General features: G+C 41.8%; 1 protein-coding gene, 1 non-coding gene and 1 pseudogene across 2 annotated transcripts in view; 2 read left to right on the top strand and 1 right to left on the bottom strand.

The window, feature by feature from the left end:
- The window catches only part of LYRM4 (LYR motif containing 4), a 264832-nt gene that overhangs the window by 199182 nt on the left and 37912 nt on the right, over positions 1 to 27738 (top strand). The window lies entirely within an intron of this gene.
- On the top strand, positions 9955 to 11896 carry LOC113926672 (annotated as a pseudogene).
- LOC113928147 lies at positions 20597 to 20699 on the bottom strand. Its single transcript, XR_003521826.1, has one exon. It is a non-coding gene; the product is annotated as a U6 spliceosomal RNA (small nuclear RNA).

Raw genomic sequence — 27738 nt, 5'->3', positions numbered from 1 at the left:
TGGGAAGCAGATGACAGTTCCTGGGTCAGGTTACCAACGTGCTGATGTGAACAGAGATGAAGAGGATTGTTCAGGGTCTGGGGAAAGGATACCAGGGGATGAGTTGCCTAGATGAGCTGAGCAATCATTAAAAGGAGTGATCTAGCCTCGGGAGATGGCTCCCCCATCCCGGTCCACAGTGGTACCCAACGTGAGATCTGGCATGGTAACAGCACACGGTCGGGAGTATTCTTGCTCATTCACCGAATAGATAGCACAGTGCTGGTGCTGGGGTGCAGAGGTGAGCCAGCCCAAAGTCCTGGGATTGTTGGGGATTCTATTCTAGAGGGGCTCAGATCATGTTCACGTGAGTGTGAATGATGATACTCATTAAAAACAAAGTAAGGGGGAGGGGTAAGGAAGATAGGATGAGCGGAAGGTGCCGTGATGGGTAAGGGGGTCAGGGAAGGCATGGGCACTGGAAACGGAAGTTTGGTGAATGTGGCTGCAGGGAGGGACCTGGCTCTCCCCGGGGGGTACAGTGGACCCATAAAGCCCAGCCTCAGCCAGACGTACTGCTGCATCGTGGGACCAAGGCTTTGGTAGATGAAACAGGCCTCCCTGCCTTCTTAGATTACACCATTGTAAAAACAGTCTAAGCGTGCTGCCCACCTCATCCCATTTAACCATGTTACTCAGGACAGCTTTGTATCGAAGGGGAAATGCCCACAGAGATCCCCCTGTGCCTCTTGAGAAGGAAGCCGAGAGATGGAAATGCCTTTGTTGGAGGGCTGGTTTGTGAGCTCGCAGTTCCAGAGGCCTGGTGGAGGACTGGCCACGCCACCCACCTCCAGGGGCCCCTTGACCACGGGGACATCAGTTCACATGGGTCCTACCAAGGTCTGCCATGTGACTGCCTTCTTCCCTTCCCCTCCTGGTTGCAGTGGGGCTCTGGTTTACCCCGAGTCCAGCAGTTACATACTCGTGAGGAATCACAGACTCTAAACTGTGCAGTGTCTCCATTAGCACACGACTCCAGAAATCATCTGACAGAGCCAGGAACTCCTGTCCATTAGCACAGAGACCTAAGTTTTGTCCTGAGTGTCACCTGGGACCAGGGAGGTGGCGAATGCAGGTTTTTGTTTGTTTTGTTATGTTTTTAAAGAACCATCCTTAAAAAGGATGAACTTTCAAAAGAAAAGGATGGGCAGCTCAGAATAAAGAAGGCTTCTAATCCTTCCTTTGGTACTGCCTCCTGCCTCAGGCCATACTTACCTCAGGCCTTTCTGAAAAAGAGATTATAAATTAAACTGTGATTGGAGAAGAAAAGCACAGAGAGGTTCTGAGATTGAGGAGAACGAAGTATTATCAGGAAATTAGAATAATAGCATTTTAAACCAGGAGAATAGGAAAAAAAAAGCAATATATCAGTATTAACTCTTACTTTTATACAAAAGTACCAGAGTGAATTATCCAACAGTTGAGCAATACACATGTATAAAAGACCTCCATTTACAGAACTACAAATATTACAACGTCCTCAATGATGGGGTAAATATTCAGTTTCTGGGTGTTACAGCTCCACATTATGCTTATATCTCCCAATGGTTTGTAAGACTTTGTGAGCAACTCATTTTCATGGTTTTCTGTGGGAGTTCTGTGAGCCCTTGGTGGTGAAAATGTTGGCACAATCCAGAAGAGTATGAAGTTTCTTTCTGCAAGCACTTCTGGAGGCTTCAATGGTCACAGGTCTGATTTTGTATTATTTTCTCAGGCTTCAGTTCTTGGGCCATGCAGGTGTTGGGTTCAGACCCCACCCACCTCAAGCCCACCTAGGGCCCAGACCTGTCACTGTTCCCCTACCAGTGACACTGAGGAAAGCGGGCACACTTTCTCAGCACGTCCGATGGATGCGCCGAGCACCACATCTCTGAAATCCTGCCCCTCATGCTGGTATCCAGCCCATACTCCCACAACAGCTGCTTCTGGTCTGCCATGTTGCTGGAACCCAAGTGTCCATGAACAGGTGACTAGACAAACAAAATGTGGTATCTACGTACAATGGGATATTGTTAGGGCATAGGAAGTTCTGACACATGCTATAACTTGGATGAACCTTGAAAATATGCTAAATGAAAGAAGCCAAACACAAAAGACCACAAATTCTAAGATTCCATATATGTGAAATATCCCAAGTAGGGAACTCCATGGAGACAAAAAGTAGTTTCGTTGTTGTTTAGGATTGGGAGACTGGAGAGGCAGGGAATGATAGCTAAAGGGCATAAGGTTTCCTTTTAAGATGGTGAAACATTCTTACACTGACTGTGATGATGATCGCACGTATCTGTGAATATACTGAACACCTTTGAATCGTATACAATGAGTGAATTGTATGATATGTAAATTATATCTAAATGAAGCTTTTTTTTTTTTTAAAGTGATGCTTCCCTTAAATCTGGTTCTTTCAGCTTACTCAGAGAGCCAAATGCGCAAAAACAAGAGATGGATTTAGTTGGGGTAAATCTGCACAGACTGAGCAGGGGATTTTGATGGTATCCTATCAACTTTCTTATCTTCTCTTTGAAACTTTTTTGTATCCCTATCAGTAGTTTTTTTAAGCCTATTAAACCCTGTTAAGAAAAACTCTCTTTACATTTGGATCAAAAGAATTTTTTATGACAATTGTCATCCCAAAATGTTCAAGTTCTCTCCATTTCCTATACGCCTACCCCAGGTTTATGGATATAATCTTTGATGTTCTTTTCCCCCACATTTTTAACAGCCTCTTTCATTTGCTTTTACTGTTTTGAAAATATCTTTACTGAAGTATAATTCACATATCATGCAATTCACCCGTTTGAAGTGTAAAAACCAATGTGTTTTTTTAAGCTTTTTTTAAATGTGTTTTTGTAGTGTATTCACAGATACATGCAACCATCACCACAGCCAGTTTTAGAATATTCTCATCACCTCACACACATACACACACACAAACAAACCCCTTACCTACCCTTCAGCCATTTCTAATGAGCACACGTTTAACCTATGTAAGCCTAGTAAGCTAAAAGTTTGGGGCACAATATCTTTATCTCATTTGTATTACAAACAAAATCAACCCTTTTTATTTTAGAGTTGTTCATTCTTTTATATTAAAAAAGGGTAAAAATGAAATAAAATATTCACGTAGTTGGGAAATTACTGCTCTACAGGCAGAGGTGGCAATTCAGCCAGAACTGAATTGTTGACTGAAAGTCAGGCCCATCTGGAAGACAGAGATGCTTGTTCATTGTCATACATGAATGGTGGTTTGTGCGTGTTAGTGAACATTGAGAAAGTATACATTAGGTAATAGCTGGTACATGAAACAGAAAACTGCTTATCGATCATGTTTGGAATAAAGGAGACAAAAAGCTAAAGCCTGAGAAATAAGTTTAAATCACAAAAATAGAAGGATTGAAGGATTAAGAATGAATTAAATATTAAAGAGTTAAAAGTAAAATAATACCCTCCAAATAAAGATACTTAATTTTGTTTTAAATAATGAAACTAAAAACTTAAGGCAAGGAGGACATATCCCATTTAATAAAAGCTATAAGAATTATAAAATATCTGCAGATAAACTTAGTAAGAAATATATAGGCTTAAATCTGTACATTGAAGGGTGCCTGGGTGGCTCAGTTGGTTAAGCGACTGCCTTCAGCTCAGGTCATGATCCTGGAGTCCCAGGATCGAGTCCCGCATCGGGCTCCCTGCTCGGCAGGGAGTCTGCTTCTCCCTCTGACCCTCTTCCCTCTCGTGCTCTCTGTCTCTCATTCTCTCTCTCTCAAATAAATAAATAAAATCTTTAAAAAAAATCTGTACATTGAAGAAAACTATATTTCTATTGAGAGACACAAAAGAATACATAAATAAATGAAAAGAAGGGCCCTGTACTTGAATAGGAAGAAACAATAGTAGAGAGGTGTTCATTCTTCCTAAGAGAATCCACAAATTTACTGGGAACCCCAAAAATAAAAATATGTTGGAGAGCTATATACTAAAATTCATATGAATATAGCCAGGAAAAGTCTGAGAAGAAAAAAAGAATGAGGAGGAGGTTGGTCCTAACACATATTAAAGCATATTTTAAAGCTATTTACTTAACACATGTGACTAAGAAGACAGATCACTAAAACAGAACAGAGAACCTAGAAACAACAATAGGAACTATGTGATGAAGGTGATATTTAGCATCAGTGGAGAAAAGATGAATTATTTAATAACTACTACTGATGGGGCGCCTGGATGGCATAGTCAGTTGAGCTTCCTGCTCTTGGTTTCGTCTCAGGTGCTGGTCTTGGGGGCCCTGGGATCAAACCCCACATTGGGCTCCGTGCTTGGCATGGAGTCTGCTTGGGATTCTCACTCTCCTCACCCTCTGCCCCTTCCCCCCAACTCTCTCTCTAAAATGAATAAATAAATCTTTTAAAAAAATGTATAAAAAAATTACTACTGGTGAAACCAGTTGACCATTTGGGAAGAAATAAAGCTCTTCCTTGATTCTAATTCTCAAAATAAATTCCAGAAAGACTGGAAATTTTAATGTCAAAATTGAAAGCAAAAGAGACTAGAAAAAAGCACAGTACAGGGAAAAAAAATCTTAGATAGGAGAAGACCTGAATTAAGGAAGAAACACAGATCAAAAGCCATGCATGAATTTACCTACAAAGCATAAAAAATAATTTACTTGCATAAAAACCCATCATTTCTTCATGGCAAAAATATATATATATATGATAAACAAAATCTAAAGAAAACATACAGGGAACAATACTTCCAACACCTACGATACCTATGACCTATGCATTGGAGGGCAATGTGATAATATCTACCAACATTTTCAAAGCAAATAGTTTTGACATAAGAACTGTACTTCTAGAACTTTTTCCATAATCTCATGTGTATGTACATATTTTACTGAAGTACTATTTGTAACAGGAAGAGATCAGAAACAACTTATGTGTTCTATAAAAAGGGGACAGATTCAATATATTATGTACATCCGGGCGCCTGGGTGGCTCAGTTGGTTAAGCAACTGCCTTCGGCTCAGGTCATGATCCTGGAGTCCCGGGATCGAGTTCCACATCGGGCTCCCTGCTCAGCAGGGAGTCTGCTTCTCCCTCTGACCCTCTTCCCTCTCGTGCTCTCTATCTCTCAGTCTCTCTCAAATAAATAAATAAAATCTTTAAAAAAAATATATTATGTACATCCATAATTTGTGTTATTGGTGCAACCCTTACAAATATTGGGGTAGGTCTTTGCATGCTGATATAAAACAATCTCCAAGATACAAGGTTAAAAAGAAAACCAAAGGTCCAGACTGTGTGAAAAGCAAGCTTCTATTGGTTCAATAAAGGGGGAGGAGTATGCTTATTATATACCTAGACCGTTTCTGGAAGAAAACACCAGATGCTGGTAACACTGTTGCCTCTGGAGACAAGGATTAGCAGACCAGCCCTCTTGCTTGCTTTTCATTGTTTACCCTTTTATCATTTTCCATTTCATCACGTGCTTTTATTACTTTTCCAATTAAAAATAGTTAATAGAAAATCCAGGAAAACAAGTTGGAAGCAGGACATTTTTACCTTAAAAAAATAAAGGAAATTAAAGCAGAAAGATAAAATGAAAAACAGCAGACTTTAAGGCAATTTTATATACTTGAATATATATACAGAGCCGTAAAATCAAATACGCCATTGATAAAACAGGAAAAATAATAGGGGACTATGAAAGAAGAAGGGAAAAGATAACCTCTGGAGGCAGAGAAAGCCAAGAGTCCTCAGTGCAGGCTATAGGTTGGAAATGGGTACCCACTGAGTACCCTCCAAGGATGCCTGAAGCTGAGCCAACCACACAGGGTCTAGGCAAGACCCAGAAGCAGAAAAGGGCAAGAAGGACAGAGGGCATGCAGGCTGTGGGGGGTAGGACCTGGGTGTGGCAGGGACACTCCTCCAGGTCCACTCTCTTTTGAGCACAGATGCGGTGGTTTGGAGAATGATGGCTGAGGATGGGGTGTGAAGTAAAGGCTGTGCCTTTGGAGCATCCTATTCCCATGGAGATGGTGGGCTTGGGCAGGTTGTTAGGGAAGTGGGTCTGGGCAGACAGCATCTGGACAGAACTTGTTTCCATTAGTGATCGCATGTGACAAAGACAAGCGGTGGCCCAAGTTGTCTCATTGGACTCCAGCCATCTCCTCTCTCTAGGCAGAGAGAGCCCCATTTGAACTCTTCAGGGAGGCGAAATCCTTAAGAAGCAGACACTGGGTCTTTGGTAATTAACAATAAAGGAGACGTAACTGTATTTGGAACCTGACAAGGAGGAATGGGTCATATAAATAACTGAATGAAGAAAAGGAAGGAAGGATATTGTCTAGAATGAGAGAACTTTAAGCTCTAAAGCTAAGGTCCCTTTGGGTCTTCCATTCTGGCCCCTTTGGTTTCAAAGTTGGGATGGAGGGTAGACAGGGGAGGAGAGGAAGGGAAAGAGATCAGTAGGTCTTGAGCTCCCCCTCTAGGTTAGAGCGCACGCCATGCTTTAACATTTGTTACAGGGTAGGACCCCGGTGATTAATGAAAGGTCTCCAGGGGTTCCAAGACTCCGGGGGAGGGTTGGGAGGGTTGGGGATTCGTGAAGTCAAAACTATTTTTAGAACAACATTAAGACATTGTTTGCCTTTTTTCACTTTGAGGATATTTGCACTGGTGGTGCAGAAGCAATGGTGGGTAAAACCATGCCAGTAACATTTAAGAATATCCAAGATAAATCAATCAAAATCATTGATTATATTAAATCTCAACCTTTGAGTACATGGCTTTTGATAGTCTGTGTGACCAAAAGGGGAGGAATTATAAAGTGCTCTTACTGCCAAGTGTGATGGCTGCCTTAAGGGAAAGTATTTTAGTGATAGTGGACTTGGGAGTTGAAGTAGCTGCTTTTTCACAACACCTTTTTTACTTAAAAGAATGACTAATAAACTATGAACATACACAGGGGCATTTGGTAGACATTTTCTTGAGAACCATTGAAATGAACCTCTGACTTCAAACATCAGAAAGAATGTGATGCCAGTTTTAAAACCTGAACGTTGGAAGAAACACTAATCTTGGAGCGCTTGTATCTACCATGAGTTTGACAGCTTTCTAATGTTTGAGGACTTCTCTGATGAGATCAGCAGTGAAACAAATTTTTAACAGTGGATATAATGAAAGGTATGAACATTTGAAAGATCTGCATATCTCAGTGAAATCTTATTTTTCAAACAACCATGAGTGATGTTACAAAATCACATGTGGATAAAAGATCCTTGCAAAATGCAAGATAAACCAAATTGTAATGTAGCAGAGTATGAAAAGTTCCTTGACAAGGTTTCAGATTCTACACTGTAACCACATGAAAGAAACTACATCTAGTTGAGTTTTGGTGTAGTATCAAAGAAGAGTGTTTAACTCATCTGAAGAGGCTATTAAAAACATTTCCTTCCTTCCTTCCTACCTCTTTCTTTCTTCTTTCTTTCTTCCTTCCTTCCTTCCTTCCTTCCTTCCTTCCTTCCTTCCTTCCTTCCTTCCTTCCTTCCTTTCTTTCTTTCTCCTTCTTCCTTCCTTCCTTCCTTCCTTCCTTCTTCCTTCCTTCCTTCCTTCCTTTCTTCCTTCTTTCTTTCTTTCTTTCTTTCTTTCTTTCTTTCTTTCTTTCTTTCTTCTTCTTTCTTTCTTCCTTCTTCCTTTCTTTCTCTTCCTTCTTTCTTTCTTTCTTTCTTTCTTTCTTTCTTTCTTTCTTTCTTTCTTTCTTTCTTTCTTTCTTTCTTTCTTTCTTTCTTTCTTTCTTTCTTTCCTTCTTCTTTTTCTTCTTAATTTAAATTCAATTAGCCAAGGTATAGTATCCTCTTTCAACTATATAAAGTTGAGGCTGGATTTTCTTCCTATGCTTCAAGCAGAATACATATCACAACTGATTGAGTGCAGAAGTAGGTAAGTGAATCCACTGTCCTCTTTTAAGCCAACCACTAAAAAGTTGTGCAAAATGTATAAAACATTGCTGCCTTTCTAATTTTCTTTTGTCTTGGAAAACATAGGGTTTTTTCATAAAAGAAGGTTTTTTATGTTAACATACAATTTTTTTAATCAATCAATATTTTAGATTTTTCTGTTTTAATTTCTATTATGGCAAATATGGTATAACCCACATAAACAAAAGCTTCTTCACGGTCTTCAAAAACAACAATGATGACAACAACAATAGTTACAATAAAGAGTTCCCAGGACCAAAAAATTGAACTACTGATTTGGGAGTAACACCAGTAGGTCCATCTGGGAGGATGTGCATGGCTTACAACTCTTCTGAGGTTACCTTTTAGTAGGTCCCCTTTGGCTCTCTCCCTCAAGCCCCTGAATTGAAGCCACAATCTCAACCTCTGAGTAGATTCTGGCATGGTGACCAGAGACCTACTTAGCTCAGGATCCATTCCTCCTACTTTGAAGATCTCTGCCTGCGTGGGAGGTAGAGGGATGCAAGGTAGAATATATTCAGTCCTGAGATGGCAGTTGGGTAAATAAAACCCATTTAACTGAACCAAGGGGATTAAAAAGTGGGGTAGAAAGTGGAGACGGCACAGGATGGGTCAGGTAGCATTTGGGCCAAATCTTGAAGGACATGTATTTGGCCTTGCAATGTAACAAACAGAGATCTGAAACAATCTTAGATACCCTGATTTCATCATGGTAAAAGCAAGTCAGTTCTTGTCTCCTGCCTACTCTTGTTTCTATCTCTACATCTCCTCCTATAACTAGGCATCATTCCTCCATCTTCTTGGCATGCCTTATAATAAGAATTATCAGAAGTGTGTTTAGAAATACTCTGGCTGACTTGACACTGATAGTAAGCTCAAGATTGGGTGATGGCAGGGGTGCCTGGGTGGCTCAGTCATTAAGCATCTGCCTTCGGCTCAGGTCATGATCCCGGCGGCCTGCGATTGAGCCCCGCATAGGGCTCTCTGCTCAGCGGGAAGCCTGATTCTCCTTCTCCCTCACCCACTCCCCTGCTTGTGTTCCCTCTCTTGCTGTGTGTGTCTCTCTCTCTCTGTCAAATAAATAAATAAAACCTTAAAAAAAAAAAGATTAGGTGATGGTATAAGCCTGTGAAAAGACCAGAGGCATTGGAGTAGGGCAGAACTCATTTGGAATTTTGGCTTTCCCATGTCTTTACTCTGGGATCTTGAGCAAATTATTCAATTCTTTAATCCTCAGTTTCCCCATCGGGAAAATGGACACAGTAGCACCAGCCTCTCAGAATTAAGGCAATTAATCATAAACATATGTGGAAGCATAGTGCCTGGGACAAGGCACTCATGTAATGATGGTTAACTTCTTTCCTTGTGTTCCCACCTCCTTCCACCCGTGTAGAGACACTCAGATGAGGATTCCAGTTATGACCAGGTAAACTTTGTGAGGATAGAGCCATCCCCACATTAGTTCTTGGGTGAAGGTAAGAGGTTAACTAGACTAAAAAACACAATGTGTGTCATATGTAAGTAGCTGTTTCAGTGATTTTCTGTTAATGGCAAGTCAGTGAAATTGCTACCAGAATTTGAGGTATATTAACCAGACCATATTACCTCTGGTTAAGACACATTCTGGGAGCAGGGCTGTTTATCTGTTCTTGCCCACATTGGGTTTTAGAATTTTTTTTGCTGTAATGGTTAGGCAGAACACACTCACTGCTATATATGCAAGGGTCCTTACCTTGGGACTTCATGAAAACAACAAAGGGTTTCATTGAAAATGGCTGACATTCTTTCAAACAGAACAAGAGCTATATGCAATTTTCTCTACGGTTAACATGGAAACAATATTAAAAATATTATAGGGTCTCAGTGAACGCTGGGCTAGATCACCAGACAGCTGTTTTCTTCTCAAGCCGAGCCAGGCCCACACAGAAGCAACCATGTCTGAGGGACCTGCAGTTGGCATTGACCTTGGCACCACCTACTCTTGTGTGGGTGTCTTCCAGCATGGGAAAGTGGAAATAATTGCCAGTGATCAGGGAAACTGAACCACCCCAAGTTATGTCACCTTCACTGACACCAAACGATTGATCGGTGATGCTGCAAAGAATCAAGTTGCGATGAACCCCACCAACACAGTTTTTGATGCCAAACACCTGATTGGACGTAGACTTGTTGATGTTGTTGTCCAGTCTGATATGAAGCATTGGCCTTTCATGGTGGTGAATGATGCTGGCAGGCCCAAGGTCCAAGTAGAATACAAGGGGGAGACAAAAAGTTTCTATCCAGAGGAGGTGTCCTCTATGGTTTTGATGAAGATGAAGGAAATTGCAGAGGCCTACTTTGGGAAGACTGTTACCAATGCAGTTGTCACAGTACTGCATACTTCAATGACTCTCAGCATCAGGCTACCAAAGATGCTGGAACTATTGCTGGTCTCAGTGTACTTTGAATCATCAACGAGCCAACTGCTGCTGCTATTGCTTATGGCTTAGACAAAAAGGTTGGTGCTGAAAGAAATGTGCTGATCTTTGACTTAGGAGGTGGCACTTTTGTTGCGTCAATCCTTACTATTGAAGATGGGATCTTTGAGGTCAAATCCACAGCTGGAGACACCTACTTGGATGGAGAAGACTTTGACAACAGAATGGTCAACCATTTTATTGCAGAGTTCAAGTGCAAACATAAGAAGGACATCAGTGAAAACAAGAGGGCAGTTTGTCGTCTCCATACTGCTTGTGAACGTGCTAAGTGCACACTTTCTTCCAGCACGCAGGTCAGTATTGAGATTGATTCTCTATATGAAGGAATCGACTTCTATACCTCTATTACTCATGCCCGGTTTGAAGAATTAAATGCTGATCTGTTCCGTGGCACCCTGGAACCTGTAGAGAAAGCCCTCCGGGATGCCAAGCTAGACAAGTCTCAGATCCATAATATTGTCCTGGTGGGTGGTCCTGGTGGGTGTATTCCAAAGATTCAGAAACTTCTACAAGATTTCTTCGTGGAAAAGAACTGAATAAGAGCATCAGCCCTGATGAGGTTGTTGCTTACGGTTGCAGCTCTCCAGGCAGCCATCCTTTCTGGAGACAAGTCTGAAAATGTTCAAGATTTGCTGCTGTTGGATGTCACTCCACTTTCTCTTGGCACTGAAACTGCTGGAGGAGTCATGACTATTCTCATCAAGCGTAATAATACCATTCCTACCAAACAGACACAAACTTTCACTACCTGCTCTGACAACCAGACTGGTGTGCTTATTCAGGTGTATGAAGGTGAGCGTGCCATGACCAAGGATAACAACCTACTTGGCAAGTTCGAACTCACAGGCATCCCTCCTGCCCCTTGTGGCGTTCCTCAGATTGAAGTCACTTTTGATATTGATGCTAATGGTATCCTCAATGTCTCTGCTGTGGATAAAAGCGCAGGAAAAGAGAACAAGATTACCATCACTAATGACAAGGGCCACTTGAGCAAGGAAGACATTGAGCGCATGGTCCCAGAAGCTGAGAAGTACAAAGCTGAAGATGAGAAACAGCGGGACAAGGTGTCTTCCAAGAATTCACTTGAGTCTTATGCATTCAACATGAAAGCAACTGTGAAGATGAAAAACTTCAGGGCAAGATCAATGATGAGGACAAACAGAAGATTCTTGACAAGTGCAATGAAATCATCAATTGGCTTGATAAGAACCATACTGCAGAGAAGGAAGAATTTGAACACCAGCAGAAAGAGCTGGAGAAAGTCTGCAATCCCATCATTACCAACTGTACCAGAGTGCAGGGGGGCATGCCAGGAGGAATGCCTGAAGGCTTCTCTGGTGGTGGAGCTCCTCCATCTGGTGGTGCCTCCTCTGGACCCACCATCAAAGAGGTTGATTAAGCCAACCTGAGAATAGGTCTAACGTTGTTCCACACAAAATATTTGAAGGACCCAAATTTGTAGCAAATTCCATGGCAGTTTTAATGTTGAGCTGCTATAGTAAATAAACTGGGCATTCTTGATACTTGAGTATGGAATATGTGCACAGGGAAAGGAAAATAAACATTGTGCTTTATAAGCACTGTATTGTTTTTTTTATTTTTTATTGTTATGTTAATCACCAATATATTACATCATTTGTTTTGGTGTACTGTTCCATGATTCATTGTTGTTCATAACACCCAGTGCTCCATGCAGAATGTGCCCTCTTTAATACCCATCACCAGGCTAACCCATCCCCCTCCCCTCCTCCCCTCTAGAACCCTCAGTTTGTTTTTCAGAGTCCATCATCTCTCCTGGTTCGTCTCCCCCTCTGACTTACTCCCCTTCATTCTTCCTCTCCTGCTATCTTCTTTTCCTTTTTTCTTAAATATGTTGCGTTATTTGTTTCAGAAGTACAGATCTGTGATTCAACAGTCTTACACAATTCACAGCGCTCACCATAGCACATACCCTCCCCAATGTCTATCACCCAGCCACCCCATCCCTCCCACCCCCCACCACTCCAGCAACCCTCAGTTTGTTCCTGAGATTAAGAATTCCTCATATCAGCGAGGTCATATGATACATGTCTTTCTCTGATTGACTTATTTCACTAAGCATAACACCCTCCAGTTCCATCCACGTCGTTGCAAATGGCAAGATCTCATTCTTTTGATGGCTGCATAATATTCCATTGTGTATATATACCACCTCTTCTTTATCCATTCATCTGTCGATGGACATCTTGGCTCTTTCCACAGTTTGGCTATTGTGGACATTGCTGCTATAAACATTGGGGTGCACGTACCCCTTCGGGTCCCTACATTTGTATCTTTGTGGTAAATACCCAGTAGTGCAATTGCTGGATCGAATGGTAGCTCTAATTTCAACTGTTTGAGGAACCTCCATACTGTTTTCCAGAGGGGTTGCACCAGCTTGCATTCCCACCAACAGTGTAGGAGGGTTCCCCTTTCTCCACATCCCCGCCCACATCTGTCGTTCCCTGACTTGTTAATTTTAGCCATTCTGACGGGTGTGAGGTGGTATCTCATTGAGGTTTTGATTTGGATTTCCCTGATGCCGAGTGATGTTGAGCACTTTTTCATGTGCCTGTTGGCCATTTGGATGTCTTCTTTGGAAAAATGTCTGTTCATGTCTTCTGCCCATTTCTTGATTGGATTATTTGTTCTTTGGGTGTTGAGTTTGATAAGTTCTTTATAGATTTTGGATACTAGCCCTTTATCTGATATGTCATTGGCAAATATTTTCTCCCATTCTGTCGGTTGTCTTTTCGTTTTGTGGACTGTTTCTTTTGCTGTGCAAAAGCTTTTTATCTTGATGAAATCCCAATAGTCCATTTTTGCCCTGGGCTTCCCGTGCCGTTGTTGATGTTTCTAGGAAGAAGTTGCTGCGGCTGAGGTCGAAGAGCTTGCTACCTGTGTTCTCCTTTAGGATTTTGATGGACTCCTGTCTCACATTGAGGTCTTTCAACCATTTGGAGTCTACTTTTGTGTGTGGTGTCAGGAAATGGTCCAGTGTCATTCTTCTACATGTGGCTGTCCAATTTTTCCCAACACCATTTGTTGAAGAGACTGTCTTTTTTCCATTGAACATTCTTTCCTGCTCTGTCAAAGATAAGTTGACCATAGAGTTGAGGGTCCCTTTCTGGGCTCTCGATTCTGTTCCCTGGATCTATGTGTCTGTTTTGTGCCAGTACCATACTGTCTTAATGATGACAGCTTTGTCATAGAGCTGGAAGTCCGGAATTGTGATGCCCCCAGCTTTGCTTTTCTTTCTCAGTATTCCTCTGGCTATTCGGGGTCTCTTCTGGTTCCATACAAATTTTAGGATTATTTGTTCCATTTCTTTGAAAAAAGTGGATGGTCTTTTGATGGGGATTGCATTGAATGTGTAGATTGCTCTAGGTAGCATTGACATCTTCACAATGTTGGTTCTCCCAATCCATGAGCATGGAACGTTTTTCCATTTCTTTGTGTCTTCTTCAATTTCTTTCCTGAGTATTTTATAGTTTTTAGAGTACAGATCCTTTGCCTCTTTGGTTAAATTTATTCCTAGGTATCTTATGGTTTTGGGTGCAATTGTGAATGGGATCGACTCCTTGATTTGTCTCTCTTCTGTCTTGTTGTTGGTGTATAGGAATGCCACTGATTTCTGTGCATTGATTTTATAGCCTGCTACTTGACTGAATTCCTGTATGAGTTCTAGCAGTTTTGGGGTGGAGTCTTTTGGGTTTTCCACATAAAGTATCATATCATCTGCAAAGAGTGAGAGTTTGACTTCCTCTTTGCCGATTTGGATGCCTTTGATTTCTTTTTGTTGTCTGATTGCTGTGGCTAGGACTTCTAATACTATGTTGAATAGCAGTGGTGAGAGTGGACATCCCTGCCGCGTTCCTGACCTTAGGGGAAAAGCTCTCAGCTTTTCCCCATTGAGAATGATATTCGCTGTAGGTTTTTCGTAGATGGCTTTTATGATATTGAGGTATGTACCCTCTAGCCCTATACTCTGAAAAGTTTTGATCAAGAAAGGATGCTGTACTTTATCAAATGCTTTTTCTGCATCTATTGAGAGGATCCTATGATTCTTGTTCTTTCTTTTGTTAATGTATTGTATCACGTTGATTGATTTGCGGATGTTGAACCAGCCTTGCAGCCCAGGGATAAATCCCACCTGGTCGTGGTGAATAATCCTTTTAATGTACTGTTGGATCCTATTGGCTAGTATTTTGGTGAGAATTTTTGCATCCATGTTCATCAAGGATATTGGTCTCTAATTCTCCTTTTTGATGGGATCTTTGTCTGGTTTTGGGATCAAGGTAATGGTGGCCTCATAAATGAGTTTGGAAGTTTTCCTTCCATTTCTATTGTTTGGAACAGTTTCAGGAGAATAGGTATTAATTCTTCTTTAAATGTCTGATAGAATTCCCCTGGGAAACCATCTGGCCCTGGGCTCTTTGTTTGTTGGGAGATTTTTGATGACTGCTTCAATTTCCTTAGTGGTTATAGGTCTGTTTAAGCACTGTATTGTTAAGTGGAAAATGCAATGTCTTAAATAAAACTGTATTTAAAATTGGCACCATAAAAAATATTATAAATAATTGCCCAGAGATTCTGGTTTCAATGTCCAATTTTTAAATGAATGTTGCTTTATTGTGTCAGAGCACTTATTACTATTTACAGTAAGCTCCCAGAGTTGACTGCTCCACATTTGAGAACAGAGTCCTTTACCCATGGTATTCTAGAGAAATCTGTTTCTTCTATTTCTGACAAAAGTCTGTTGCTACTTATTTCCCAGTGAGTGACATCCTTCTTCTCTCTTTCTGTCTCTCTTGTCCCTCCCTCTCTCCTCCTCTCTCTCCTTTCCACCCCCCTCTCTTTCTCTCTCCCCTCAAGCCCCTCCTCTGCATTACTGGCTCCATGGCCAAAGTCAGAGACTTTACTCTACAGCCAGCCATTCCTATTTCCTTAGTTCTGGGCTCTGTGGAACTGTTAGTGAACTGGGGTGGAGGAAAGGGTTTATCCAGGCCCTGGTAACCAACACTCTACTCTCTGTTTATCTGAATTTGACTTTTTTAGATTTCATATATAAGTGATATCATACAGCATTTGTCTTTCTCTGTCTGACTTATTTCATGTCCTCAAGGTTCATCCAAGTTGTCAAAATGGCAATATTTTCTTCTTTCTCATGGCTGAATAATATTCCATTATATATACACCATGTCTTTTTTGTCCATGAATCCATTGATGGACATGTAGATCGTTTCTATATCTTGGCTTTTGTGAATAATGCTGCAATGAACATGAGGGTGCAGATATCTCTTTGAGATCCTGTTTTCATTTCTGTTGGATGTATATCCAGAAGTGGAATTGCAGGATCATATGGCAGTTCTATTTTTAATTTTTTTTTTTTAGATACCTCCATACTGTTTTCCATAGTGGCTGCACCACTTTACATTCCAAACAACAGTGCACAAGGATTCCCTTTTCTCCACATCCTCACCAACACTTGTTATTTCTTGTCTTTTTGATGGTATCCATCCTAACAGGTGTGAGGTGATATCTCATTGAGATTCTAGGTTGCATTTTCCTGCTGGTTAGTGATGATGAGCATCTTTTCATATACCTCTTGGCTATTTGTATATCTTCTTTGGAAAAATGTCTATTTGGTTCCTCTGCCCATTTTAAAATCAGGCTGTTTGTTTTTTGCTATTGAATTACATTAATTCTTCATAGGATTTGGATATTAATCCTTTAACAGATATATGATTTGCAAATATTTTCTCCCATTCCATATGTTGCTTTTTTGTTGTTGTTGATTGTTTCTTTTGCTGTGCAGAAGTCTTTTAATTTGATGTAGTCCCACTCATTTCTTTTTGTTTTAGTTGCTTGTGCATTTGTTGTCATATCTAGGATATTCCTGCCAAAACTAATGTCAAGAAATTTGTCCCCATGGAATCTACTAGTAGTTTTATGGTTTCAGGTCTTTTGATTAAGTCTTTAATCCATTTCAAGTTCATTTTTTGTGAATGGTGTAAGAGAGGGGTCTGATTTTATTCCTCTACATCTGGTTATCCAATTTTCCCAATACCATTTATTGAAGATACTATCCTTTTCCCATTGAGTATTCTTGGCTTCCATGTCAAATATTAGTTGGCTGTACGGTTGACCCTTGAACGACACAGGTTTGTACTGTGTGGATCCACTTATATGTGGACTTAATTTTTGATAAATACGGCATAGTACCATAAATGTATTTTCCCTTCCTTAGATTTTCTTAAAACTTTTTTCCCTTTAGCTTACTTTATTGTAAGGACAAAGTATATAATACATATAACATACAAATGCATATTAATCAACTGTTTATGTTATTGGTAAGGTGTCCAGTCAACAGTAGGCTGTTAGTAGTTAAGTTTCGGGAGTCAAAGTTATACACAAATTTTCAACTGCCCAGGCAGGGGGTTGGGGGCACCCTTTACCCTTGCATTGTTCAAAGATCAACTGTATATGCAATAATTTATTTCTGGGCTCTTGATTCTGTTCCTTTGGTCTATTTTTTTCCAGTACCATACTGTTTTGATTTCTATAACTTTGTGGTCTGGTTTGAAATCAGGAAATGTGATACCTCCACCTTTGTTCTTCTTTCTTAGGATTGCTTTGACTATGTGGTTCTTTTGTAGATCTATACAAATTATAGTATTGTTTTTTCTATTTCTATGAAAAATGCCATTGGAATTTTGATAGGGGTTGCACTGAATCTATAGATGGCTATTGATAATATGGACATTCAAACAATACTAATTCTTCTAATACATGAACATGGGATATCATTCCATTTGTGTCTTCTTCAATTTCTTTCATCAAAGTCTTGTAGTTTTCAGGGTATAGATTTTTTACCTCCTCAGTTAAATTTTTTCCTACGAATGAATGAGATTGTTTTCTTTATTTCTTTCCCATATGATTTGTTGTTAGTGTATAGAAATGCAACTTAAAAAATTTTTTTTGCTATCACAAGCTACAGATTTGTACAATCTCACTTTATTTTTTTTAATTTTTATTTGATTTTATTTAAATTCAATTAATTAACATATAGTGTATTATTCGTTTCAGAGGTAGAGTTCAGTTATTCACCAGTTGCATATAAGAAATTCAACTGTTTTTAGTATATTGATTATTTATTTATTTATATTTATTTAATTTTTTAAAAAGATTTTATTTATTTATTTGACAGAGAGAGAGATAGCGAGAGCAGGAACACAAGCAGGGGGAGTGGGAGAGGGAGAAGCAGACTCCCTGATGAGCAGGGAGCCCAACTTGGGGCTTGATCCCAGGACGCTGGGATCATGACCTGAGCTGAAGGCAGATGCTTAATGACTGAGCCACCCAGGCACCCCAGTATGTTGATTTTTTATACTGAGACTTTACTGAATTTATTGATTCATTTTAGCAGTTTTTTTGTGGTGTCTTTAGGATTTTCTCTATGTAATATCATAGCATTTGCAACAAAGATAATTTTATCTCTTTCTTTCCTGTTTAGATGGCTTTTATTTCTTTTTCTTGCCTGATTGCTCTGGCTAGGACTTCCAGTACTATGTTGAATAAAAGTGGTAAGAGTAAACATCCTTGTCTCATTTCTTTTTTTTTTTTAAGATTTTATTTATTTATTTGACAGAGAGAGACAGAGAGGAAACACGAGCAGGGGGAGTGGGAGAGGGAGAAGCAGGCTTCCAGCCGAGCAGGGAGCCTGATGCAGGGCTTGATCCCAGGACTCTGGGATCATGACCTGAGCCAAAGGCAGACGCTTAATGACTGAGCCACCCAGGCGCCCCGTCTCATTTCTTATCTTGAGGAAAAGCTTTCAGATGTTCCCCATCGAGGATGCTATCATCTGTGGGCTTGTCATAGATAGCCGTTCTTGTGTTGAGGTGTGTACGGACATTGCATTCTTCAGCTCCAACATTTGATTCTTTTTAATGTTTTCTATCTCTTTGTTGAACTTCTTATTTTGTTCTTGTTTTGCCTTCCTGATATTGTTAAATCATTTATCTATGTTTTCTTTTCTTTTAAGTTTTATTTTATTTTATTTTTTTAAAGATTTTACTTATTTTACAGAGATTTTATTTATTTATTTATTTGAAAGAGAGAGAGAGAGACACTGAGAGAGGGAACACAAGCAGGGGGAGTGGGAGAGGGAGAAGCAGGCCTCCTGCTGAGCAGGGAGCCGGATGCAGGGCTCGATCCCAGTACCCTGGGACCATGACCTGAGCCGAAGGCAGACGCTTAATGGCTGAGCCACCCAGGTGCCCCATTATCTATGTTTTCTTGTAGTTCTCTGAGCATCAAGAGATTTTTTTGAATTCTTTTTTCAGCAATTCCTACATCTCCATTTCTTTGGTGACAACTAATGGAAGTTTACTGTATTCCTTTGGTGGAGACATGTTCCTCGATTCTTCATGATCCCTGTAGCCTTGTGTAGGTGTCTGAAGCAGTCACCTCTTCTAGACTTTATAGATTGATTTCAGGAAGAGAAGCTTTCACCGTGGATGGGGGCATGCTGGACTGCACTGTGACCCTGGGTCTAATGGTGTATGGTGGACACAAGGCAGCATTGGGTCCGAGGGGGCATGATGTCTCTTTGGCTCAGGTCAATGGGGTCCACAACATTAACAACTGTATGGTGTTTGGTGAGAACTTCAAAGGGTCTGCTGTGGCTACAAGAGCTTTTGGAGTCTTCAGCAGCACTTCTGGGTACCAGGAACCTCAGCAGGCACTGGTGGTGGCCAGAACCATAAGTGTGCACACACTCAACTGTGGGGGTCAGCTGCAGGTGCCTATGTAGTGGCAGGGGTGTTACAGACACACACATAGTGATGGGGCCAAGGCAGATACCAAGGGCTGGGGCCAACTATGAGCTTGCCAGAAACTGGCCCTGATTATCAGGCTGCTCTCCTGTGGCTGCATATCCTCCTCCCAGGCATGCACACTGTAGTGGAGGTCAGTGACAGGAATCACCCAAGGGTCATGCAGGTACACAGTGGAAGGGGCTAGCTGCTGGGCATAGTGCTGCTGGCCAGTGACAGAAGGCAGGGCCTGATCCAGGCCCACAAGCAATTGGATGGGGGGAGGACTCTGGCTGTTGGCATGCTCACCTGTGGCTTTACCCTCTCCCCCCATTCCTACCCCCAGGGCATGCATACTCTTGTGGAGGCAGATGATAGGCCTCAGCCTGGTGGTATGTAGATACACACTTAGAGGGGCTAACCTCCATGGGCACAGAAGGGCGCAGGAGGGGGTTCAGCAGGGAGAGGGTTCTAGGCTAGGGTCTTGTGCTCATGCAGCTGCAGAGGCCCAAGGGGGCTGCAGGCATGGCTCCAGGGCCCTGGCAGAGGCGAGGAGGGATTCAGGCGACTGGTATCTTACACTTGCACAGCTGCAGTCACGGAGACCTTGGATGGCTGTCAGACGGCTGTCTCTGGCAGGGGCAGGGTGGGAGAAAATGAGGAGGAAATTAAGCAACTAGTGTCAGTGAACAAATATGTTTACCTATGGGGTAAAATCTGGCAAAATCTGCAGGGTGTCTGTGGCAACTGTGCTGGTCATTGACTTTGTCAGTAGCAAAGTTTGCTGAGTTTGTCTGCAGATCAGATCTCTGTAAACTGTGTCTGCTCTCACTGCATGTCTGCTAATCAAGCCACTGCCTTTCTTCCTTGTTTCCAGCTAGTTCTGTGTGTTTCAGGTTTGCTAGTCTGGTTGGGGTGGTACTGAAGCAGGTCACTTGCGCAGTGCCCCAAGAGGCTGGGAAAACTTGTTGCTCATCCTGCTCTTCTTTCCTGGTGAGAGGAACTCTTTCTAGCTGGCAAGTTCCTTCTTGATGCTGCACAATGCCAGTTTGGGGGATGGGATGATACAAGCAAATGCAATTCTTGATTATTCTCAATTGTTTTTGTTATACTGTGTTGCTAAACTTTCTAAGTGGACTCTAGAGGTCTCCCAGAGATGTTTTTGTTTGTAGATAGCTGTCCAATCACTCGTGGGATAATGGGGAAGCTGTGTTCTCCATCACCATTTTTTCTGCAACTACTGATCCATAGTATGTGATGAGTCACTTCTCTCTTGCTACTTTCAAGATTCTCTCATCCTTGTACAGGGGCCATGTTAATCCTCTCTGCATTGTTCCTATTTTAGTATATGTGCTGCTGAAGCAAGCTCTCAGGATTGTCTGTCTTGATGGTTTGATTATAAAGTCTCTTGGTGTGGGTTTCTTTGAGTTTATCCTACTGAGGTTCATTGAGCCTCTTGGATGTTTATTTCCATGGCTTTAATCGAATTTGGGAAGTTTTCAACCATTGTTTCTTCAAATAATCTCTTTGCCCTCTTCTCTCCTCCTTCTGAGACTCCTACAACATGTATGCTGGTCCACTTGATTGCATCTCACATGTCCTATAGTCTCAGTTGACTTTTCTTTAGCCTTTTTTTCTTTTTGTTTCTTGGACTTGAGAATGTTGATGATCCTGTCCTCAAGTTCACCACTTCTTCCACCTACTTAAAGCGGTTCTGATTCCCTTTCATGAATTTTTCATTTCAGTTTTTGTAGTTTTCAGCTTGTGATCTCTTTTTTATGTTTTCTTTTTATTGACATTTACATCTTGTTCATACATCATTTTTCTTGACTCTGTCTAAATCTTCTTTTAGCTCTTTGACCATCTTCAAAACAGTTGTTTTAAGGTCTTTGTCTAATAAATCTGCCATCTGGTCTTTCTCAGGGATGGTGTCTGTTCTCTATTTTTTTCCTTTTGAATGTGTCATAGTTTCCTGTTTCTTTATATGACTTGTGATTCTTTTTGTTGAACACTGGACATTTGAATCTTATCATGTGTTAAGTGTGGAATGCAGATTCTCCCCTTGCTGGTTTTTGGTTTTGTTTTTATAGAAATCAGCCTGAGTTGTAAACTAAAGTCTTCTCAAGCCTTTTCTGAGCCTGTGCCTTTCCCTGGGTACACACTGTGATGTTCTAAATTCATGTGTGCAAATGTATATGTATTCATATCTTAAATGTGTATGTGGTTGCTTTTGAATGTCCTAGTCCTTAAATGTCTAGCCCCTGAAAGGAAAAAAGGGGAGCATGAAGGGAAAGAAGTCTCCCAAAACACGGGCCAGCTGTTTAAATCCCCCTGAAAGCACTTTGGAGAAGTCAGGGTTTATAAAAATGGTAATGAAAACTATAACAATGTTGCCCATCTCTGTGTCTGTATCTCTGCAATCAGAAGCAGCAATCAGTGATCAAAGACAGATCCCTGTTATTTAGAGGACAAAGTCCTTCTCACCCAACCTAGCTCTTGCAAACTGTGTGCAAGCTGCTTCAGGAACATATGCATGGCTGCCTAGGGGCCTAGTGTGTGTGGGAATGCTATTGTGTTAAGAGTTGAAGGTGACCAAAATTAACTACAACTTACTATGTAAGCCTTCTTCTAGATGTTGCAAGCCTTCAGTAGAGTCCCTGGGTATAAAATAGTTAGAGAGATTTCTGCCACTGCAATTTTTGTCTACATGGAGAGAGGGACTCTGGATGCTTCCTACTTCACATCTTCCTTACATCCAAACTTTTCTTTTCGAAAAGAGATCTCAAACTATTCTACCAGACTTTCCTTTTGAGGGATGCCTGGGTGGCTCAGTCAGTTAAGCATCTGCCTTCAGCTCAGGTCATGATCCCAGAATCCTGGGATCAAGTCCCACATCAGGCTCCCTGCTCAGTGGGGAGCCTGCTTCTCCCCTGCCTGCTGCTCTCCCTGCTTGTGCTTCTCTCTCTGATAAAAAAAAAATCTAAAAACAAAACAAACCCAAAACTTTTCTTTTGAAAAAGATCCAAATTAGGTTCTCAATCAAAGAGGCCATGTACTACTATAATGAGCTATTATTATTCCCATGTTAAAGATGAGGAAACAGAGTTAGAACATCTAATACCTTACCTGTTGAAGGTTCTAGCAGTTGTTAAGTGTTAGGCCCTACAAATTCCAAAACTGCTTATCTCAGCTGCTGTGTTCTTTTGGCAGGGGGTAGTTCTGTGGGGGTAACAGGATGCAAGGGACTCTCAGGCACAGTACATAGTGTACATTAGCTATGTTTGGGCTCCTGTGGATTGGGTCTTCTGAAGGCAAACCCCTTACTTGCCAATGCCTTCAGGCCTGAAAGAAGAGCCCATCATCAGATTCGCAGCATGGGTAGTAGTGGCAGGGGCTCCATGTTGTGTGTGCAGAGGAGGATGCAGGTTCCCACTTCAGGAACACAAGAGTCCTCTGGGGCCAGAGGTGGTGGTGAAGGTCTGGTACTCCTGACAAACATCAGGCCTGTCTCACAGTGATGAAATCCACGAGATCTTCATCACCTCACTGCTCTTCTTTCCAATGCTGGCTCTTCTTCAAAGCTTCCTCTGCAGTGAGCCCGCTCACATCTTCCTCACCCTGTAATTGAAACCTTTGTCCTCAGCTCTCTTCACAACTTCCTCTCTGAAGGTTGTTCTATCTCCTTGCTCCCCTGAGGGAACTGCTTCCCTTGCAGCCTCTGGAGCAAGTTCTGCTAATTCTTCTATACTTATTCCCCAGTTCCATGAGCTCAGAGGACTACCAGCTTTCTGTCCTTCTCATTGTCCCCTTCAGGCCAATACTTACCTTCCTTTAGGCACTGGTTTCCTCCCTTGAGGTACACACCACGCAGCTATCCTACCCACCCTCCTCCTTAGGCTGCTACCCTCCTTCTTGCATCACTGAACTTTTTTGTGTAAAAAATCAAAGGTGAAGTAGGGGTCCCTGATGGACAGCACAGAGTGCAGTGTCAAAATAGAGCCTGTCTTTAAATGTGATGTTGCCATTCTGCTGAGCCCAGATAGCCATGAAAGAGAGTTGATCATATGGGAAAGTTCTTACAGAATCATGAAGAGCTATCACCAAAATTACCACCTATATTCTATACAAATCTTAGGATACAGATGCTCATAACTTTAATGGAAAATGAAATATTTAGTAGACAATGACTCTGAGAAATTGAGCTTAACAAGGCCATTTAATCACCCAGAATTTATTAATCACATATACTGTAGAAAACTATTGAAAGAGAGCAATGCTGACTGATTTTTAAGGAGACTTCTGACTCTAACAAAGACCTCAAGCTGGAGGGAACAGAGGTGGATACCCTCTTTACTACCTTCATCAGGGCACAGAACCACTCAACAGAACCCCATGGTACCCAGAACTCACCCATAACTCTTTCCACTTTGTGATATTTAATGCTATTATAATAAGGATAAAATGAGCAATATGTTAGTGTTTATAATATACATAAAACTTGAATTGCTTTTTAAATATGACATCTTTACTGAGAATGGGTCATGTGAACTTCTAGGCTTATATGAGTTATATTTTTTAAGGCTTACCATATGAGATTTTTGGATCTAAGATATGGTGCTCAGCTATATCTGGGATTAAAATAATCACTGTAGGCCCAATCCAAGAATGTGTCTTCACTGCCATATTAATTGGATTTATAGCACTCTAGACACAAGTGGATCAGATACACACCATTACAGATTGGGACAACCACCAGAAAGACAAAGGCATACGTGGAGACTTCACCAGAGTTGGAATCACTATTTTAAGGCAAATATATGGTTTGGAAAGTCTGCTTTTAGCATTAGGTAAGTTCATGAAGTTGAGGATGTGTAAAAGTCAGATGACCAACTACCCTGGTTTTCCCAGTCCTAGGGTACTGTACTTTCAGTGCTAAAACCAGGAGAGGTCCAGGAAAATGCGATGATGATAGAAACACAGAATATACTCACAAATAAGTGTTGGTCACCAATCAGAAGATGCCTTTATGAAATTAGCAGCTTAAAGTTGACTTTTAACCTGATCTCAAAGAACATATAATTTTGTAAGAAATTAAGAAGTTTTTCTAGAATGGCAAAGGAAGTTGGGTAAAATAAAAAGGCAAGACTGCTTCATCTTTGGACAGGCTGCTAACATGTTCCCTCCACCAGGACGATGCAAGAGTCTAGCTTGGAAAATCAGAAGTGACTGGGTCAGGTCAGTCCAGGAGAATTAAGCACTGAGAATGGCTAATCAATCCTGGATTTCATCACAAACCAAATGGGCTAAGTTCTCATGTTTGTCAGTTAATCTGGGCTGAGGAAGGGGAAGAAGAGAGGAAAGAAAGAAAGAAAGGAAAGAAAGAGAGAAGAAAGAAAGAAAGAAAGAAAGAGAAAGAAGAAAGAAGAAAGGAAGAAGAGGAAGAAGAAAAAGGAAGAAGAAAGAAGAAAGAAAGAAGAAGAAAGAAAGAAGAAAGAAAGAAGAAAGAAAGAAAAGAAAGAAAGAAGAAAAGAAAGAAAGAAAGAAAGAAGAAAGAAGAAAGAAAGAAAGAAAAAAAAAAAAAAAAAAAAAAAAAAAAAAAAAAAAAAAAAAAAAAAAAAAAAAAAAAAAAAAAAAAAAAAAAAAGAAAGGAAAGAAAGAAAAAAGAAAGAAAAAAAGAAAGAAGAAAGAAAAAGAAAGGAAAGAAAGAAAAAGAATGAACGAACGAAAGAAAGAAAAACCATGGCCACCTTCCTGGAAAAATCCAATAGAAGTCAGAGCTAGGCACTAGGGTGCACATGGAAATCTTGAAATAAAGCAGGTAAGCCTCACCCTCTTGAAGTTGAACCCCTGACATTTAGGGGGATAAGAGGTTTCCTAGCTGTTTAAAAAAAAAAGTGTATTAATAGAAAATTTGAGGTATATTAAAGCCAACAGATTAGGAGACACTGCCCTTTGAAAAGATGGTTTACTACTCACAGTTCCCAAGAGGAGGGGGCACGACACACCCCGGGGTGGGGAGCACCAGGGTCGATCTGGAGGCAGAGGGAGAGGGAGTAGCTGTGGGCAAGAGCCTTTGTTGTGGTTTCTGTGGGAAGGAATGGTTGAGGTGGGTCCCAGGATGGTGATACCAATCCAGTGACACCCCTAGCCTTCTCAGACTTTCAGGGGTTGGAACTGTCCTCCGTCCACTCTGGTTGTGGCAGCATGGGTCATTTAGTGGTCAGAGGCCCCTGGAAAGAAGTACAACTTCCCCTCATCTTGCTAGACACAGGGATTAAGCCCCTAAGCCAGGATCTTTGTTCCCTGGTCTGCAAAGAGAAATGTTGGAAACCCTCAGAAAGTGAGTGTCTTCAGAAGTCCTGGTCAGGAATCCTGATCAACTGGAAGGAGGAAAAACAGCTATGGGATTAGGGATGAGGCAAAGCCCCTCTGGGAGATACAGTAACTATGCTTTCCTGCCTGGCTAGGCTCACAAAGATCCAACAAAGGAAGAGCACAAAATTGCATATATATACCTTAAACCTTTCCTCTGCCTGCCACCTCCCACTTTCTTACTAGATCAATTCCTGGTTCTTTGGGGCTATTTTGAACAGAATCCAGGTGCTAAGTAAATCATAGAATCCAGAAAGGCACCGTGGTTGGATAGAGTGAAGAGACCGGCAGAAAGGAAGGAGGGGAAAGGGGGAGGGGCCGCGTGGGGTCCGTGGGAAGCTCTGATGGAAGGCCTGGGCGCCAGGGGAGAGAAAGATGAAGAAATAGAACCTTTTGTAGATGTTGTGCTGTGTCTAAAAACTGTTTCCTCTTTCACGTTCCCTCAAGAGACTAAATACAGATTTGGACTCCTCTCAACCCTACTTTTGTAATGTCAGGCTTGTTATTTCTTGGAAGGCAACACCATGCCAGGACTGGGCCATACTGGGATCCTGTGTTTATATGGATTACATTGTACTAAGCTGTGTTTTCATAAATGACAGTCTGTGATGATTTTGCTGCTGTCCAACTTCCATAGAAAAGCAGAAAAAATATTTTTGGCGTTCATGGTTTGGGAAAGAGAGAAGTCTGGCTATCACTCCTAAGGACAGTGAACGCTCCAATTTCATTTCCTTTCCCAACTCTGCAAGCCCAGACCTTTCTATTCTGATTCTCAAACTTGGAGGTGAATAGGAGCCTTTTATTTTTTTTCTGAAGAAACATCTACACAATGCCAGAGAAATTGGAGGCAGAATAAAACCTTCACAGCCAATAGTTTGGTCTACGGATCACAAAATGACCAAAGGGGATGGTTTGGCCCACTTTCTCTGTTATATTTCACAGCTTTTCACTCAACTGTCTTAAGAGTGACTGTTTCAGGTTTAAGACGAACACAGAGTCTTTGTGACTTTTCTCAGCCAAGAGATTTGGGCTGCTTTGTTTTGAATGGCCGTATTGTCCCGTCAAATGGAACTTACTTCTGGCTAACTGATGAATTCAGGACCCGAAGCCTCCTGAAGGAGACGGTGCAAATGGAAAGGGGATGTGCGGGGCCTCTATACCAACAGTTAAGCCAAGCAGGGACACCGCTCTCTGGCATCTCTGATGGAAAACCTCTGCTGAAAAAGAGCCACCCTCCTGCAGCAGTTTAAAGTCAAAAGACTAGCTGCTTGCTACTTCTTATTTTTAACTCTGAGGGGAATCAATTAGAGCCTTCAGATGTCATCCCCAAAGGTCCCGGTCTGAGCCTGCTGACTCAGAAGAGGACCACAGCATGCTCTCCTGGGGCCATGGCGCTTCTCCTTAATTGTTTGAAAAATTGCAGCTGGATCCCACAGCCTCTGCCATCAGGCTGGGTCTGGGAGCCCCGAGGGCCAAGGGACGGGGGGGGGGGGGGGGGGGGGAATGACAGCTCGGCTTCCTGCCTCGCAAAGCCCCTCCACTTCCTTGCCCGCATCATCCTTCCCTTCCCCTAAGTCTGTGTCTGGGAGCTCTCCGCCAAAGTTTCTTGAAAGCCTGGTCAGCCTCTTCTCGTCTGTGATGATATTTCTGGAGACAGCACTTCCTGTGTGTGCTTGTGCCGGCCGGCAGGCAAGTCATCAACAAGAGGATTCCTCTTCCTGGACCTCTGCCCCAGGCCCCAGCTCGCGCACACCCGCTTCTATTATTACCTTTGATTTAAAGCTCATTGTCAGCTTTTCCCGCCAGCATTTATCCTTCTGTTCTTCAGCTGCTCCCTTTCCTCCTTCAGGGGGCCTGAAGTCGCTGCCAGCCTTTTGGCCTCGCCAGGCCTCCCCCAGGAGGCAGGACCACCTGCCGCTCCGCGATGCTCAGAGGGGGGCAGCGAGGTTGGCTTGCAGAAGCAAGAGCTCTGTTGGCTGTAGCTTTGGTTTCCTTGTCTGTAAATGAAGAGGGTTACAGAAGAACTCCAGCT

This window comes from Zalophus californianus, chromosome 7 (assembly GCF_009762305.2).
Source record: "Zalophus californianus isolate mZalCal1 chromosome 7, mZalCal1.pri.v2, whole genome shotgun sequence".
In the NCBI taxonomy this organism is placed as follows: Eukaryota; Metazoa; Chordata; class Mammalia; order Carnivora; family Otariidae; genus Zalophus; species Zalophus californianus.
The sequence above is the reverse complement of the archived record's forward strand: the minus strand, read 5'-3'. Positions and strand labels throughout refer to the sequence as shown.